This window comes from Camelus dromedarius, chromosome 13 (assembly GCF_036321535.1).
Source record: "Camelus dromedarius isolate mCamDro1 chromosome 13, mCamDro1.pat, whole genome shotgun sequence".
Classification (NCBI taxonomy): domain Eukaryota; kingdom Metazoa; phylum Chordata; class Mammalia; order Artiodactyla; family Camelidae; genus Camelus; species Camelus dromedarius.
The window spans coordinates 23,030,425-23,047,288 of record NC_087448.1 but is presented as its reverse complement, the minus strand read 5'-3'; the positions used below and the strand labels follow the sequence as shown (position 1 = coordinate 23,047,288).

The window sequence follows — 16,864 nt, the reverse complement described above, 5'->3', positions numbered from 1 at the left end:
ACCTGTGTGAAGTGCTCAGGGCAACAGTGTAGGCAGTAAGCTTAGTTCTACTTCTCTCCCTTCAAAAATAAGTAAAGGTTTCTGTTACCATCAAGGGAAGACTTTCTTTCCTGGCTCCTCCAGTAGGATTCAGTACATTTCTCAGGCGGAAAGAAAATGGCAAAAGGGGTTGCTGGAAGTAGTTCAATACTACTTTTAGGTGTGCCATGGATTACTTAGGCTTTTGTGGGTTGGACCGGGGATTAATAAACATTTAGAGCCCCCCTTTAAAGGAAATGGTGTTCAGTTTGGGAATAGGAAATAAGGTAATGCTTGCTCTGAGCAGATGTGAGAGTCTGGTAGGGAATTAAGGACTCAACTAAATGATTACTGAATAAACAGCAAAGCCAGTCCCTAGGATGAAGCAAGTAAGTTGGGTTCGAAGAACAGCTACAGCTCAGTGGACTTCAAAGAAAACCACGTTTGGAGCCATAAGACAACTCTCAACTTGAACCTAGTGGTGGATCTAAGGCTTAGGATTATATTGCTAAGCAGAACTGCTGGGTGTTCACTTATAATTGTAAGCCTTAGAATTTGTTATCAGAGTAAGACTGGGAGAGGTCTGAGTGGATTGCAGTCTTCCACTTGAGGGCAGCTGATAAGCATTTTCTGAGCATAATTATTGCTCACACTTTGCCCATTTATTTCATCATAGAAATAACAGACTGGGCAACATGTAATTTATAGTATATCACTTTGTTTCTTTGACTCTCAGATCACTTCTAGAAAACATTTTTGATACCTCTTTTTTTTTTTTTTGCTATCATAATGATTTACAGTGACACTGCATGAAGAAAGAATAAAGAAATAAAGTTAAGTAGAGAACTCAAACACACTGTCTACTGGTAATTTTCCACTACTTAAGAGAAAATGTAACTTTTCTCCCAAATAACCCAATCCTTACTCTTATCACTAGTGTACATAACATGATTGATATAGCATATCTGCTATGTAAACATTGCTTTAATATTTTTCATTACTTTTGTCCAAATGACCCCGAGTAAATGTAGTATCTGGCACAAGGTGCTAGAGTTGTGGCACTGATTCAAAGCCAGTGGCTTTGTTGCTCAACATGGAATTCTCAGAACTTTGGCATAGCTGGAGTTTTTTCTTTCCCCCCTTAAAAAAATTCGTTGGAGATTTCATCTTTATTATCCATGAAGCTCTATTGCCTAGTATCAGATGCTAAATGCTAAAGGGAACCAAACAAGTGAGATACTCTTAACTCCCTAATAAGATAATGATAAAACAAAAAATTGTATGTGACTAGTATCTAGTAGTTGGCAAAATATTTAAAATATTTCCATACACACATACACACACACCATTCTGGGGAGAAATAAGAATTCATTTTGGCAGGAATAAAGCTTACCTTTCTAACAAAAGAGGAGACTGTTATCCCCTCATTATCTTTCTGAAATGTCCTCATATTCAATGATAATAATCTTTGGGGAGAATTTTTTAAACCCTCTGAGTCATAGTTGTATTTTCATTCAATGAAGGCAAGCTATCTGCCCTCTTCCTACTAAATCAAGCAAATTTCAGAGATGTTTAGATTTCCACGTGATACCACATGGAGCTGAAGTACACACTGTTTTTGTTACAGTAGAAAATTAAATGGAGGAAACTGTTTGGACCCATCTTTACATCATTTTACAATAACTGTGATATCACCTTCTCCATGTCAAAAAGAGATGAGTGTATATATTGAATGATCCGAGCTCATCTAAACCAGTCGACACAGTTTTCCTATGTCTACAAAGTATTTTATGACAATTTTTTCAAAGAATTAATTTTTAAAATAAAAGTTTAGTGAGTTATTTAAAGACATCTTCTCTAATGTTAATCTGTAATGCTCACAATGCAATAATCAACTCTGTGGGAGAAAAAAAAAAAAAACAAACCCCCAAAACCCTAACTAAAGCAAAACCAAAAAAACCTCACACTTAACTGTATTTTAAACAGGTTGGGCGTAAATTTCCATGATTGGAAAGCTAAACAGAATTACACAAAGACATTGGAAATAGTTGACAGTTATTTTTACTCTTTCATCATCATCATCATTCATCATTTTAGGTCCTATTGAGCAGAACTCTTCAAAAGAAGTTTTCTCCCTGTGAAAATATCCCCAAATCCCCATAAAATCCAAAATAGTCCAGTTTTCTTCATGCACAGAGGCAAAACTGTTTATCACAAATATAATTAGATAAACTGAGATGTTTGACTAAGAGGCAGTGCACACTCTGATACAGCGGACGGGAATATGATGAGAGAGGAGTCTCAATGCCTGGCGTCCAGCTCTGAGTTTGCCAATTGAAAGGTGTTTATTCTTAGATAAATCATTTTACCCCTCACCCCGACCCTCCTTGGTTTTTACATCTATAAAATGGAGAACCATTACTTTGTTCTGCCTACATCATAGCCCACATCTAGGATCAGATGAGATCATGCATGCGAACTTCTTTAAATATTTCCAAGTGTTATGAAAATCTAAGTGGTTCTTCTTATTTTCTGAGTAGAGGTGAAAAGCTTGGTAGACTTGCTCAGAAAACCTGAGTCCAAGTTTTCCTTCTTTTTCCTTACCTTTAAAAAAGGGGTAGAAATATCTACTTCACATATAGAATATATAAATATACAATATACAAAATCTCTGTAAAAGCTGAAGTAGTCATTTATCTTCATGTATGGGAGATTGTTATAGATATTGTCATGAATGCAATTAGGTAAAGCAAGGTAGAATTTATGTAGGAGGTAACGTACAAATTGTTATAGTGTTTTTCAAGCTGTAAAAACATGCAAAAAGCTTTTTTTTTTTTTTATTGTAAATCTCCTTGAAAATGTTAAATCCACTTGCTGACAGTGGCTGAATTTTTCTATAAGATGAACCAGCAGGGAGATCAGGCTTGAAACGTCATCAGCATAGGACTTTGCCTGACAGTGAGCAAATGCCCCTGCCCCGTAGTTCTTATGGAGGGACAGGCGGGAGAGACGTGCTAACTGGGAGGTCGCCACCTCCCTCTGCTGCTGCTACTGGGACCCACTGTTGAAAGCCAGGCAGAAGGATCTAGGATTCCTTTGTATGAAAGGGTCAAATCTAGCTCATCAAGGGGGTGATTTAGAAAACAGTGAACATATAAAGGAAAATCTTTAACCTTTTCTTTTTGAAAACTAAGACAGCCTTTAGGAACTTGAATGAAAGTGACTGATAGGAAGTAGACTATGCAGTTGATAATAAAATCAACACAGCAGTTTCTAAGTCTGATTATTAGTACATTAGTGCTCCTGTGTCACGTTGATTTTTGATGTTGGTAACCCATTGCTGATACTGCTTTTGATATGGTAATGTTCAAAGGTAAGTGTGACAGGTGTATTAGCACCCCTCCCTCCCTAGGTTTGCGCTGATTTCCGGCAGAGTAGCAGGGTTTCAAAGGCTTCAGGCTCCAGTGCTTTCCTGGCTGTTTGGTTTTCCTCAGAAAGTGGTTCTCATGGCTCTCCAGTTCTGTACTCTTCCTGCTTCAGCTCCTTAAATTAACTTTGTGGCCAGCAACCAGCCTATTTGGCTTTTGGCATATTTTAATAAATGTTGTGCTGTTTGACAATAGAAAGCAAGCAAAGAGTCAGAAGATCTTCAACCAGATAGCCTTTTATGGTTGTGAAAAAACCACTGCTATTGCCTTTTTTCCATTTTCTCTCTGTGCTGTTTCTGATAAAAATGACTAAAGGGAGAATAGAATTACCAAGAACCCAAAAGATTCAGGATCCTGTAGAGAACACACTGGTGGTTACCTGTGGGGAGACGGAAGAGGGGAGGGGCAACATAGGGGTAGGGGATTGAGAGGCACAAACTACTATGTATAAAATAAATAAGCTGTAAGGATATGCTGTACTGCACAGGGACTGTAGCCAACATTTTATAATAATATAATAACTATAAATAAAGCATAATCTTCAAACATTGTGAATCACTGTGTTGTACACCTGAAACTTATATAATATTGTACATCAACTATACCTTGATAAAAATTAAAAAAAAAAATTCAAAGCTCAGTGCAGAAGCTCAGTGCAGAAGAGGACATGAGGTGTCTGGGTAGGTAGGCATAGCAATTTTCTTGCCATATTTCAGCCAATGCAGTGTGTTTGGCGTACCATGAGGGTTTCCCATCTGAGGTCCTGGGTTACCTCTTCTGCAAAATTAACATGATGACAGATCAGCAGATATAATAGCTGGAGAAGAACGAACAGATCATTTTCTGGTGTTTTGAACTCCCCCAGGAAGAGTGACATAAGTGAATGAATGAATACATAAATGAATAAACAACAATCAATGGCAGACAGCATTGATACTTCTGACTGAGAAGGATGCTTTCAAATCAGTCACTTAGCTAAGGACACTTATCTTTAAGATTCCTCAACAGCCATTCCCCTGTCTTTTGGTAAAGCACTTTATCTTTTATAATTTTATAATTTAGGTATAGGATCCACTTTGAGTAAATTTTTGTGTAAAGTATGACGTTTAGGTCAAATTTGACTTTTTAACCTATTAACATCCAGTGTCATTTGTTGAAAAGTCTGTATATGCTTCACTGAATTTCTTCATGAGTGGAAGTGAATTCATAGTGTTCCATTTTAATAAGCATATTTTCTTTTTCCTTCAATGCAGGTAATTTTTTTCCTATCATGTTTATATATTTTTCTTATTCTATTTGTAGATTTTAAGGAGAAACACATATTACCAATTTCTGATATATCCTTCAATGTAGAGGTAACTCGTAGTGTAATTAAGTCCTTTACTTAATCTGTCCTAGAGAGCAATCACTAATGCATCTGAGTGCTACAGTTTGGATGAATAAATTAAACCTGCTTGGCTTGGTTTCCACTCTTTTTCTTGTGAGGAATAAAAGCCTGAGGGAAGCAAGAACCAGGAAGCAGGATAACTTCTGCTTTCCATGCAGAATTCCATTAATTAATTCCATTAATTCTTCCTGGATCAGACCACCCACCTCCCATCATGAAGAGCAGAGTTTTCACCAGTACTGCCTATGTCTGAATAATAAGTCTGCCTAATTCTAGGACTCAGTTAGGCACATTAGGCTGTCACAGTAAACTGTGTCCTCTAGCTTTGCCTCTATCAACCATAAAGGTGATATTTTGGTTGCATAAGTGCTGGTATGTCTTCCTTTTAGATTTATTCTATTAGGTTTGGATAGCCTCAGCAGGAGAGAGGGGTGGTATTTATTAAGGCCTTTTGAAGTTCCCAGCATTTGGTGTATAGGTCAGAAATATTGTTAGACGTAGCAGAGAATAGAACTTGCTGATAAAAATTACACCCAAAGAAGCTTTTGGTATAGCTTTGGACATTTGATTTTAATGTGCATGTAGATTGTTTTGACCTTAGTACTCTGTAGACGTTTATACTGTACTAGCTTTCTATTGCTGCTGTTTTTAGGCACATGGTGTTTGACTTTGGTCTGTGTATTAGTCAGCTCATCGTGCTGTAACAAAATACCATAGACTGGGAGACTTAAACAGCAGACATTTATTTCTCATAGTTCTGGAGGATGGGAAGTCCAAGATCAGCAGATTCAATTTGTGGTGAAGACCCTATTCCTGACTTGTAGATGGCTGCCTTCTTGCTGTATCCTCACATGCAGAGAGAAGAAGCTCTGGTGTCTCTTCCTTTTCTTATAAGGGCACTAATCCCGTCATGAGGACTCCACCTTCATGACCACATCTAAATCTAATTACCTCCCAAAAGCCCCTCCTCCTAATATTATCACATCAACAAATGAATTTTGGGGGGACACAAACATTCAGTCTATGACCTTCTGTAACTGTAGCTTATGGGGGCTTGGGAAAGGTAAGTGATAGTTTTCTACAGATTCAAGGAAAATATTTCAGAATTAAAACAACAACAACAACAACAACAACAACAAATCTACCCATGGGCTATTTTGCTGCCTTATCAAGAGTGTAGAGAGACATCTTAGGTGTGGGGTATGTGCAGGACTCTGGCTTATGGCTTATGGGAGCCAGGGTTTCTTGGCAAGAGCACACAGAGGCAAAGTGGGCCTGGACAAAGGTGCATAGATCCTAGTAAGTGGGCTGTGAATTGTTGTCATCAAATGTCAACCACTTAGGGAGCCAGAACCACATTTGTGAGCAGGTTTCAGGAATGGCCTTAGAGTGCAGACTGATATAGATATTTATGCAGACTTAGCTTTTCCTAAGCACATCAGCTGAGGTGTGATATATTAATGGCACCAATGGTCCCTATTTGTCATGCAATCTCTATGCCCTCTGGTAGTGCTCTCCCACGCTGATTCCATACTTGCTCATGTGACTTTCTTCAACCAATGGGACAGTAGCAGACATAATATAAGCAGAGTTTTGGAAATGTTTTTGAGTGATTCTACTTCCTCTCTTGAGGAAAGTCATGAAAACAAGCCTGTGTAGTTTGCTAAAGGATAAGAGACCACATGAAGCAGAAATGAGTCATCCCACTGATGCTAGCATAGACTACCTGGCCCTGCCCTGCTCTTTCAGGTGAGCACCAACATATGGAGGAATCCAAATGAGAACAGCTAAACTCAGATCGACAAACAGTTCAACTGATTTATAGATTCATAATAAATAATAAATAATATTACCATAAGTGTCTACATTTTAGAATGATTTGTTACACAGCAATAACTAACTGATACAAGAAGCAATGTTTCAAAGAGAGAGAAAACAGTTTCTTTAGAAGCCTTTTAAGTATTTTTTGGCCATACCTCTACCCTTCTAATTGCTTCTCTTGAACTACAAGGCAGCTGAGATTTTGGCTTTATATTCTTAGTCTCAGGCCTGAGTAGTCACTGCTGGCTAGACTGCCAAAAATTCAGCTGGATCTTCCTGAGAGGAGTAGAAGGGAGAAAACATACTTGAGAAAAAGACACTGGAGAAAGAACCACTTTCTTGAGGCCTGAAACATTGCATAGTACTGTTCTTTATTAGAACCCTGAGGGCTCATTCTTAAGAATTATAATTAGTTGCTTCAGATTAGGAATCTGGTAAGGATGACTTTTTCCAGTTAAATGTGGAGACAAGATGAAAACTTAATTAGGAGACTTAAAAAAAATGCCTAAGCCATTTCATAACACAAAACAGTACCCACTGAGGAGGTATAAGGCTGAAAATGCCTGGTCACAAGAATCTGTGGATACTTTCTCACCAGATAGAATCCATACTAAGTTCAACACTGGAGTGAGCAAAAATCAAGAGGTTTTTAGTGTACTTGAAAGGAAAAAAAGGCACCCTGAATCAGACCAGGTGACTGGGGCTGCCTCCACTGCAAATTCCTAATCTTTGCAGGAAAGTAGCACACACATCAGAACGTGCTAGATCGTGCTGCAGTTAACAGACAACTCCCAGATCTCAGTGGCTTTTAACACAGCACAATGCAGTTTTACAGTATATCTTTCACTGACTATGTGTTCTCCCTGGGTTAGAGGGGCTCTGCTTCCTGAAGTCTTTCAGGGACATAGGCTGTTAGAGACTCCATCTCAACACATCCATAATCACCCAGGCAAAAACATAAAAGGGGAATGTGGTAAATGACATACTGGCCTTAAGAGCTACCACAAGGAAGGAACACATGGCACTTCTGCTCAGATTTTACTGGTGTAAGCAAGTCATGTTGGAGAAAGAAATTCAATCATCTGCTTTGCCTGGAAGGAGAGAGGGAGTGGAACATATCTTACTATCTCCCACAGTCTTTCCACTCAACATAATATTCAACTCGGTCTCCTTTGTGTGTGTGGTGTGTGTGCGTGTTTGTGCCTAGTACATTTATTCTCATCTCAAGGAAAACAACCAAAAAGCCCCACAAAGCGAGGACACCAAATGCCAAGTCTAGAGCATTTAGTGATGTGCTGCAGTCTCTACACCAGGTCTAGAAATGATGCTTTTGGTTCAGAGACTCTAAGACTAACGTGGTGAGTTCTCTCGGCTTTACACATCCAGTACACAATGATGGTTTTCGGAATAGGGTGACTGCTGTAAACTTTCCCACTCGGAAGGGGGACGGTTGGGAGACATTCAACAGAGGAATTCTAAAAATTTCACCAGTTAGACATTCGGAGAGCCCTTTTACTGAGTGAGCACTGGCCCTCTTATAAAGTGTGCTCAATTAGTATAACTCATAGCCTTTGTCCACCTCTTTACTCACTCTGTCCTGAGGCGTTAGAGTGACAGGTCATTGATCATTTTGGAAAAGCAGGTTGGGGATGATTAAGTCAACACTATCCCTCTGTCTCATGGGAATGAGCCAACATTCACCTCCGCTCCATCGTGCTGCACCTGATCAGGCCCCCATCCGTCCACCCCTCAGGTGGGGTGGTCTGCCCTGACAGCACTGCCTGGTGGATCAGTCAGTGTGCCAACGACTGCGATTCAGACAGCAAGTCTGTGTAGCTGCCCAGATAAGTGACGTACTTAGCCTTTATCAAAATAATGGTGATTTTTTTTTTAATTTTTTTGGATTCTTTATCACTGACCTACTTCTATTTCTCAGTGTTTTCAGATGGGAATGAGTAAACAGGCTTCTCTCAGAGAAAGGCAACTGCTAGATTTTCTATTTCAGAAAGTCCTGTTGGCCTTGTGTTGGGATGTCTTTATTGTCAATATTTATGTTCTTTTCCTTAATCGCTTTGATCTGTTTATTTTATTGTCTTCATGAACGATCTTTTTTTTTTTTTCAGGACTTTCCTTCATGTTGGAAATTATATTTTAGCATGCATATTCTATTTCTATTTCTCATTTTTCAGTTTTATAATAGTATAATTTTAGTACTAAATTGATTTTTCCACAGACTTCTCTTTTATGTTATTTTGCTGATATTTGAATATAGTCCAGACAGAGAAGAGAAGTTAGTTCACTTCTGCAGATCTTAACCAACTGACTAAGGGAGAGGAGAGAGGTGTAAGAGTGAAGATAACTCCTAAAAGTCTGGCTTGAATGACTGAGTGGTACGAATCATTGATATGGAGATTTCAGCAGGCGGAAAATATTTTGATTCCTGAAATAAACTGCTTGTGCACATAATATCTGATTGCTTTCCCAGTAACACCCCAGATCTAAAGAATTAGGGTTTTTCACAGGGCAGTCCTGAGTGAGTTGCTTTAGTGGGTGGGAGGGGAATTTAAGAGACATGTAAACACTGAGTTTCAAAAAAGAGGGTTTCTAGAATGTTAGGAAGCAGCGCTAAGAAATGATTGGAAGAGTGGCAAAGACTCACTTAGTAAGTTCCATACTTGCCTTTTACATTGGCTTTTAAGTATTCTTTTGAGGGGATATATGGTTGGACACTATGTGTTTTTTTTTTTTTTTAATATTTTGCCATTTTAAATAATACTGCCATTTTAAATTTAAAAATTTATAAGTATATAAATATAGGTGAGTCTTTTTTTTTCTCTTGGATTTTTACATAAAATAAAATTCCCACAAGGAAGATTTATTTGGTAGAATAATGAATATAATTCCTTTTACTGTGCAGTGGCAAATTGCTTTCCTAAAGATCCCATAATTTATGTTGCCACCAACACTGTGTGGGTATATTTTGTGAACCTTGCATTGTCTGATTTTAAAGGCAATAATTAACAATTATTATTATTACATAAAATTAGTAGATAATTTTAAAGGCAATAGTTATTTTTAGGCATAAAGTGATATCTAATTATTATAAAATATTGCATTTTTTGTTCCTGGTGAGACCTTTAATATTTTATTTATTTACTGATTGTATTTCTTTTTCTATTAATTGCTCATCCATATTTTTTTGTCAGTTAACTATATGCCTTATCATTTTAGTTTTGGTTATTCCCTAAAAAGTTCACATATTTGTGTAGTTAAATTTGTTAATTATTTTCTTTTGTTGTTTCTATTATATTTTAACCTTAAAAAGTCATCACCTCTCCAAAGATCTGATAAATGTAAATTTCCTTTTTAGTTTTCTTTGATTTTATTGAATTTATAAAAAGCAATGCACTCATTGATCCAGAAAATATTGTTGTGTATAGTGTGAGGTGTATCTTTACATTTTGTTTTTTGCCAGATTATTAACCGTTGATGCAATGAGAGATTTTTAATAAGAGCTGTCTGGAAATGGAGTAGTTTGCTATTTCTAGATGGGGTGGGGAGCATATACTGAGCATCACCCTGTCGTGAGTGTCAAGTTTCAAATGGATTGAATTGGAAGATGTTTTAAGAATTCTTTCAAACTTGAGGTTCAGGAAAAAGATGAATTCAGAAGGAAAATTAAATGTGCCTATTTCTTATTTATGGGAGATTTCCTAAGAAGAATAAACTCGTCATTGTTGTCCAAATGACTAATAGAGGATTGTGATGAAAGGTAATTAAAAACAACAATAGCAACAACTAAACTAATGATTTCTTTTATTAGAAAGTAATTTTTTTCCAAGAAGAAGTAATCCGCCTAAAGTCACAGATCAAACTCCTCATAGTGACCTGATGTCAGTCTTTAAAAAAGACTCTTTGAAATGCTCATTATTCTCATATGTGCCTGATTTGCCATAGAGATGCTGTTAATGATGTATCTTCTGGGCATTTAGAGACAAAACTTCTTTGGTCCTCTAATGAATTCTTTCTCTTAGTCAGGTACAAACCTCTGTTCAGTGGAAAATAGTACTCAATTGTCCACAGCCTGAAGCAGTTCCTGATAGAATTTTGTTGCAAACACTTTAAATTCCATGTTGAGTGCTGTTGCTCTGTGCCTGGATTTCCTGTGTCTGGAAGCAGGATGGGCAAAAGATAAGATAATTTACTCACTGGAGACACCTATGATGAAAAAAAACACTAATTATTATCTCCATTTACCAACCAAAAAACCGAGCCTTACCAGGCTGAGATCTGATCTTTGCTGTCAGTAGCAGAATAATTAATTTTATTGAACAAACGCTTATATAGTGGCTAGTATGTGCCATCTATATTACAACACTATGAGATGAATATTGTTTTTATTCTGATGTTAAGATGAGGAAGCTGAGGCTCAGAGAGGTTAAGTGACTAGCACCAGTGACACAGCTGGTAAGTGGCAGAGCCAAGATTCAAAGCCAGGCAGTCTGGCTCTGGAGAGCATATTGCTCAGCACTCAGTAAGGCCAGAATTAGGAACAAAAATCTCCTGACTTGTGATTTAGTCCTCTTTCCAGTAAACTAGGTAAGTGCACATTCAGTTATCTGCTGAGTAACGGAAGCCAGATCTACATTTTTGTACAAAGAAACGCCTCTCTCAAGTTTTCATCAAATATTCTCACCAGTCATACCCCTTGTACTTGATCAGCTGCTGGTTTTCGTAAGTGACTCCACCACAAAACAAAAACCAAATTAATGCCCTCTTGTAAGGAGCTGAACCACTGGTACATGAAGTCATAAAGTACTAAAAATTTGCTCCAGAAGTCATATTCTTTAAAAGGATACAGGTGTTAGAGTAGAATTTCTTGCTTGACTGCTTCAAAAAGATAAAAAAGGAAGCCAAAGACGAATGTGGTCGACGTAAAAGGGATCAGGAGACCCCAGTGCTTTCTCTCCTACAGGCGGTTGAACACTAGTTCTATTCTCATCAATGTACTGATCTGAGCCAATGTTCACAACTGATCTGAGGGCAAGGTTAACCCCTGAAGAACCAAGAGAAATAGTAAGATTTCTCAATGCTAAAATTATTTATGTGAGTTTATATGTAATAATGTAATTTATACATTATTATGAGAGTTCAGATAATCAGTACAGTGATTTTTCTCACCTCTAATCTGGATTTGACTGCTGCAGCTAGCCTTGGGAGAGAGCCACTGGCTTATGAATATTACCCTCTATACAGATTCCATTGGATTCCTCACTTCCTTTTTAAGTGAAGTGCAAATCTGAAAGCACTGTGCTAAAATGTGTCATCAGTTTAAGTTTCTTTGAAGTATCTAATTTTTAGGTGTTTCTGATAAGAAACAGTAGGAGAAAATGGAACATTAGTTAAAATGTCAATGTTTGTAACATTCAGAGGTATCAATATTGTTACTAGTGTATTGTCTTCTCAGAGTCAGACTTTTCTGCGTAATGAGCTGAAGCATTTATTTAACCAGAACTTTGAGCCGCTTGCTAAGGAGAACTGTAGCATGTGGTTTTCCTCTTCCACTTTTTAATATTTTGGTCTCCAGTGAATCCACATACAAAGGCTTCCTTCCTTTAGCTGGAGTCCACAAATGAAAGGCTTTTCTTTTTCTGATTGTAGATTACCCTGCCAAGAAACAAACACGAGCTGGAGAACATCACTTTAATTTATTGATGGGATACAGATGACAAGGAAGTCTGTCCTCTTCTAGGCTTTTGGGAACGCTTCAGGCTGACCCAGCACAGCCGAGTTCATGCGGCAAAGACAGATTTTTGCCAAAAACCAAAGCCAATAGTCATTGCAAACCTCTGAACCAAAACATTCCTTTAGTGCTTGAGTTTCCCTATAATTTGTGTAGATTCCCCTTTTGTCAATGAAGCTAGCAGTGGATAACTAGCTTAGTGCAATCAGACAAAACAACTGTGCCCTTCATTCAGTAATTAGATGATAGCCTCAGTGCATGCTTTATGGTTTCCGTTCTTCATTCTTTCCTTTCTTTTCAAGTCCTTGGAGACAAACTCTGGGATGTTTGGCAAAGCGGAGGCCCTTGTTGAAAATATCCTGTCTTTTTTTTTTTTTTTTTTTTTACTTTAGGGCTGCTAATAAGTTCTATTCTCAGAGGCAAAACATTAGATGCACACAGCAGGGAGGATCGGCCAAGTTAAAAAAAAAAAAGTTTGGTTCTTAGGTATACCGCTATTTGCCTCACTTTAGTTTTGCTCGAGACAGAAGACAGTTTTGTTCTTTTATCTATCAGCAGACAAATGTATTTGATACTCAAGCTAAATGCTTACAGCGGATCGTACATAAATCACTTTTTAAACATTCAGACATAAAAGTTTCATGAGACATGAAGCAGAGACAGAAAGATAGGGAAGCAAAACGGAGAGGAGGGCCGTGTGGTCAGCCTTCACCTGCTTTGAAGCCTGCTCAGCAGATGGCATTTCTGTGTGGTAAACTGGGCTGAGCAGTGGTGGTGTGCTAAAACTTTGACTTTTTTTTTTTTCAAACTCTTGTATGTTTCCTAAACCGTGAGAAGAAGAGGGAGGGAAAGCTTCTGCAAGAAAACAGGGATGCTAAGTCAGGTTCTATTGCCCTTGCTGCCTTGAAGTTGTACTGGGTTTAACATCCACAAAATAGGTGTTGTTGGCCGTCTTTCCTGAAGAGTATCTGGCCCTGCTGCTCGGGAGTCTTGGTTGCAAGTGGTACAGCTTGAGCTGCTTGAAGGAAAAGAGGGACTTTTTGGACGGCTCCTTCTCATCGCTGCTTCTCCTGTGGCTTGACCTCTCCCTTTTTTCCTGGGCCACCTGAAAGCACAGCTAGAAATACAGTGTTAAAAAGACAATAATCTAAAAAATAATGCACATATGAAAGAGAAACCGACTCACAGACATAGTAAACCAACTTATGGTTACCGAGAGGGAAAGGGGATGGGGAAGGGATAAATTAGGAGTATGGGATCAACAGATAGAAACTACTATGTACGAAATAGAGAAGCAACAAGGATTTCCTGCAGAGCTCAGAGAACTACACTCAATATCTTGTAATAACCTGTAATGGAATAGAATCTGAAAAATATGTATTTAACTGAATCACTTCGCTGTAACACTCGAAACTAACACAATATTGTAAATCCACTACACTTCAACTAAAAATAAGCTGAAGTCTGTTAAACATCTTAAGAGTTTATCTGAACAAAAATCAGTTGGAATGGGGCAACGCCAAACCAGAAGTGGTTAGAAGTGCTTCTCCAAAAGCAGCTCAGGGACAGGCTTTTGTAGAGCAAAGGCAGAAGCAATGTGAGAAAATTATTGGTTGACTAGAGCTTAAAGCCTAGTTGGCTGTTTGTGATTAGTTGCATTTAGGTTTCAATTTCCTAACCTTGTGGCATGAAAGGCTCAGGTTTTGGTTTACTTATACATGCTGCCATAGCATTAGCACCTCCTAAATCTAATAGCTTCCTTACTTAATTAATTTAACAATGGATAATGAAATTTTTGGCATCAATTATAGTTCTGAGATCAAATTGTTGAAAAACAAAAACAAAAACTACTCTCTTCTCAAACTCCAGATTACCCAGGAAAGTACTTTGATTTGCCTGGTTTGGGGAATTTCCCTCCTCTCGGACCAAACACTTTGGACATTGGGGTGAAGCCTCAGTCTAGCTCACAAGCCCATTCTTGATCTGAGGTCAAGGGCGGGGATCATGTATCCTATTTCTATTACATAGAACCACTAGAAATTTTGTCTCTGTTCTTCAGTTTATCCACTTGAAAAACATATTTGATACTTGGGAATGCCATGGGTTGAGATTCTCTCCTGAATATAGCGGAAGTGACTATACCAAGTAGATCTTAGTTGTAACACTGAGGGGATGGGTGGGGTGCTGGTGGTGGTTAATTGAATTGCAAAAGAAATGTTTATTGTTCTTGGCCTGATACATAAGCACAAACAAATGTTATGATTGCATTGAGGTTAAGATCTCAGCTCTGGCCACGAAAGATTCAAGGTCACTAATTTGCAACAATGGGAATAGCTAATGAATGTATGTATGCATGCATGAATGTATATATCAATATGCATATATGTGTATATACATGTATATATATGTATGTATCTATCAATCTAATTTTTATAGCTTCCTCCAGAGCTGAAAAAGGAAACTATCTCTTTACTCACCCTCAACCTTGTGTAAAAACTCGGTTTGTAATTGGGCATCATTCATTCTTCATGGGCGTTACCGATACTTTGGCTATGCTGATGGCTGAGCAGAGTCCATGTGCGTGCATGTGTGTGTGCACACACGTGTGTGATTTTCAGCTCCTGAGTGCTAGTTCATTCAGTGTTGCAGAGAGAAGGAAGCACATCTCCACAGAAACATATGAAGACTTTACTTTTGGGGTTTGTAGAAGTTCACTTATTACCTGGTAAGTTGAATGGTTAGTCTTACTGATGGTATGTTAAGAACTCATTTATTTCCTTCAGTCCCCTAAGTAAACATCAGTTCTGTCTATTTCAGAGGAGGAATCCCTTGTGTCTGCTTGGATTCTGCATGTCCTGGAATTCTGCATGTACTACAGCTCTGAATTTGTGGCTGCCAGGAAAATGGAAGGAGATCAACAGACTTCAACTTTGCATCTGTTTGTATGAGGTGAAGTAGAGAATTACATTTAATGTACATTGTTTGTGTGCACGTTCCCTTGGAAAGACACTATGCTGGGGGAACTGCCATCATATTACGTTCCTGGCTCTGTTTCTGCTCTTCCTTAGTCCGAGGCCCCCTTGGATCACAAGTCCGGTGTAATGTATACATTGCTGATGTGATAGCATATAAACCTGTGTCTCCACAGGTTTTTTATTTTATTTTATTTTTCAGTCTTTTATTTTGTTTTCCTAACTAGACTTCATCAAATCTTGTATTCTTTGAAAACATGCTTACACTTTTCTTCACCTCCACTCCTTCCTACGTTTTGAGAGGGTTTGCTAACAAGATCTGTTGCCAAATGGCGCTTGAGGTGCTGTGAACCTAACCTGGATTTAAGCAATGTCTGCAGGTGGGTTGCTTAATGCTTTCCCATCACCTGCTGTCCCTTTCCCCACCCCTGTCATTCCAGGAATAAAGAAGAACTGAAGCAGAGCGGCTGGCTCTGTTGCACAATTGCACCTAGCAGATCAGCAGGTACAGATCTCATTTGAAGCCTCCTCCTTGGGTCTATGAGAGAATCTATACCATCTCTTGCAACAAATTCATTCAATTTAGAAAAACAAGCAGCTCTCTGCCAGGAATTTTGCATTCTTTGAACCATGAGGAAAGTTACCTCAGATCCTGCCTCAGAGTTCAGTCTGTGCTTGCCTCCGGCACTAAATAGCTAGTCTTTGCCAAGAACTTGGTTCCAGTTTTGTTTTTTGTTCCTTTTTTTTTCCTCAGCTATTTCTCCACATAATTAAAATAGCAGCATAGACAGTCACTAGGAAAAATGTGACAACTCATGATACAAGGAGAGTGAGGCCAGAGCTGCTAAAACTGGGCCCACAGCTGTAGCTTTTCTAGAGACATGGCTGCGTAGAGCTGGTTACCTCAGGGTCTCACCTTTTTTTAAAAAAATTCATCCAATTAAAAAAAAAATTAACTGAAATTCTTTTCTGGTTATGAAAGTTCTATGTGCATGTTGAAGAAAAGTTGGGAAAAAACAAAAGCTAACGAAAACAAAACATCCATAATCTTATTATTTGCCGTTTCACATGTTAACACATTTCCTTCCATGATTTTCTCTAGCCTTTTTTTTTAAAGATATTTAAAATCAGCTGACTTTTACAATGTAGACAGCTTCATTCACTTAGCATTCTACCAAGAGGTTTTCCAATGTCATTAGGAAATATTCATACACATAGTTTTAATATCAGTATTGTAGCCCATCATCCTGAAAAAAATATTAAGTCTGCCTTAGTGTACTGTTCATTTCATTTGAGGAGTTTGTTGTAGCCAGATTTGTAATTTCAAGTCCAAGTCCTAATGAGGGCTCACACGACTCTAGCGGTCTGGTGTCCCGACACCTCTCTGAGTTCACCTCCTACCACTCCGTCTCTTCCTCATCCGACTCTGGCCCTGGTGGCCTCTTCCCTGCCGGTCTCACTGCACCGCGGGCCTTCCCGGCTTGCCTTCTGCCAG

At 38.3% G+C, this 16,864-nt stretch overlaps 1 long non-coding RNA gene across 1 annotated transcript in view; it reads left to right on the top strand.

Annotated features, from left to right (window-relative positions):
* Positions 1-16,864, top strand: part of LOC105103274 (uncharacterized) — a 96,204-nt gene that overhangs the window by 24,521 nt on the left and 54,819 nt on the right. Inside the window, exon 3 of the long non-coding RNA XR_838450.3 lies at positions 15,215-15,346. This is a non-coding gene — a long non-coding RNA (uncharacterized LOC105103274). The remainder of the gene's footprint in view (positions 1-15,214; positions 15,347-16,864) is intronic.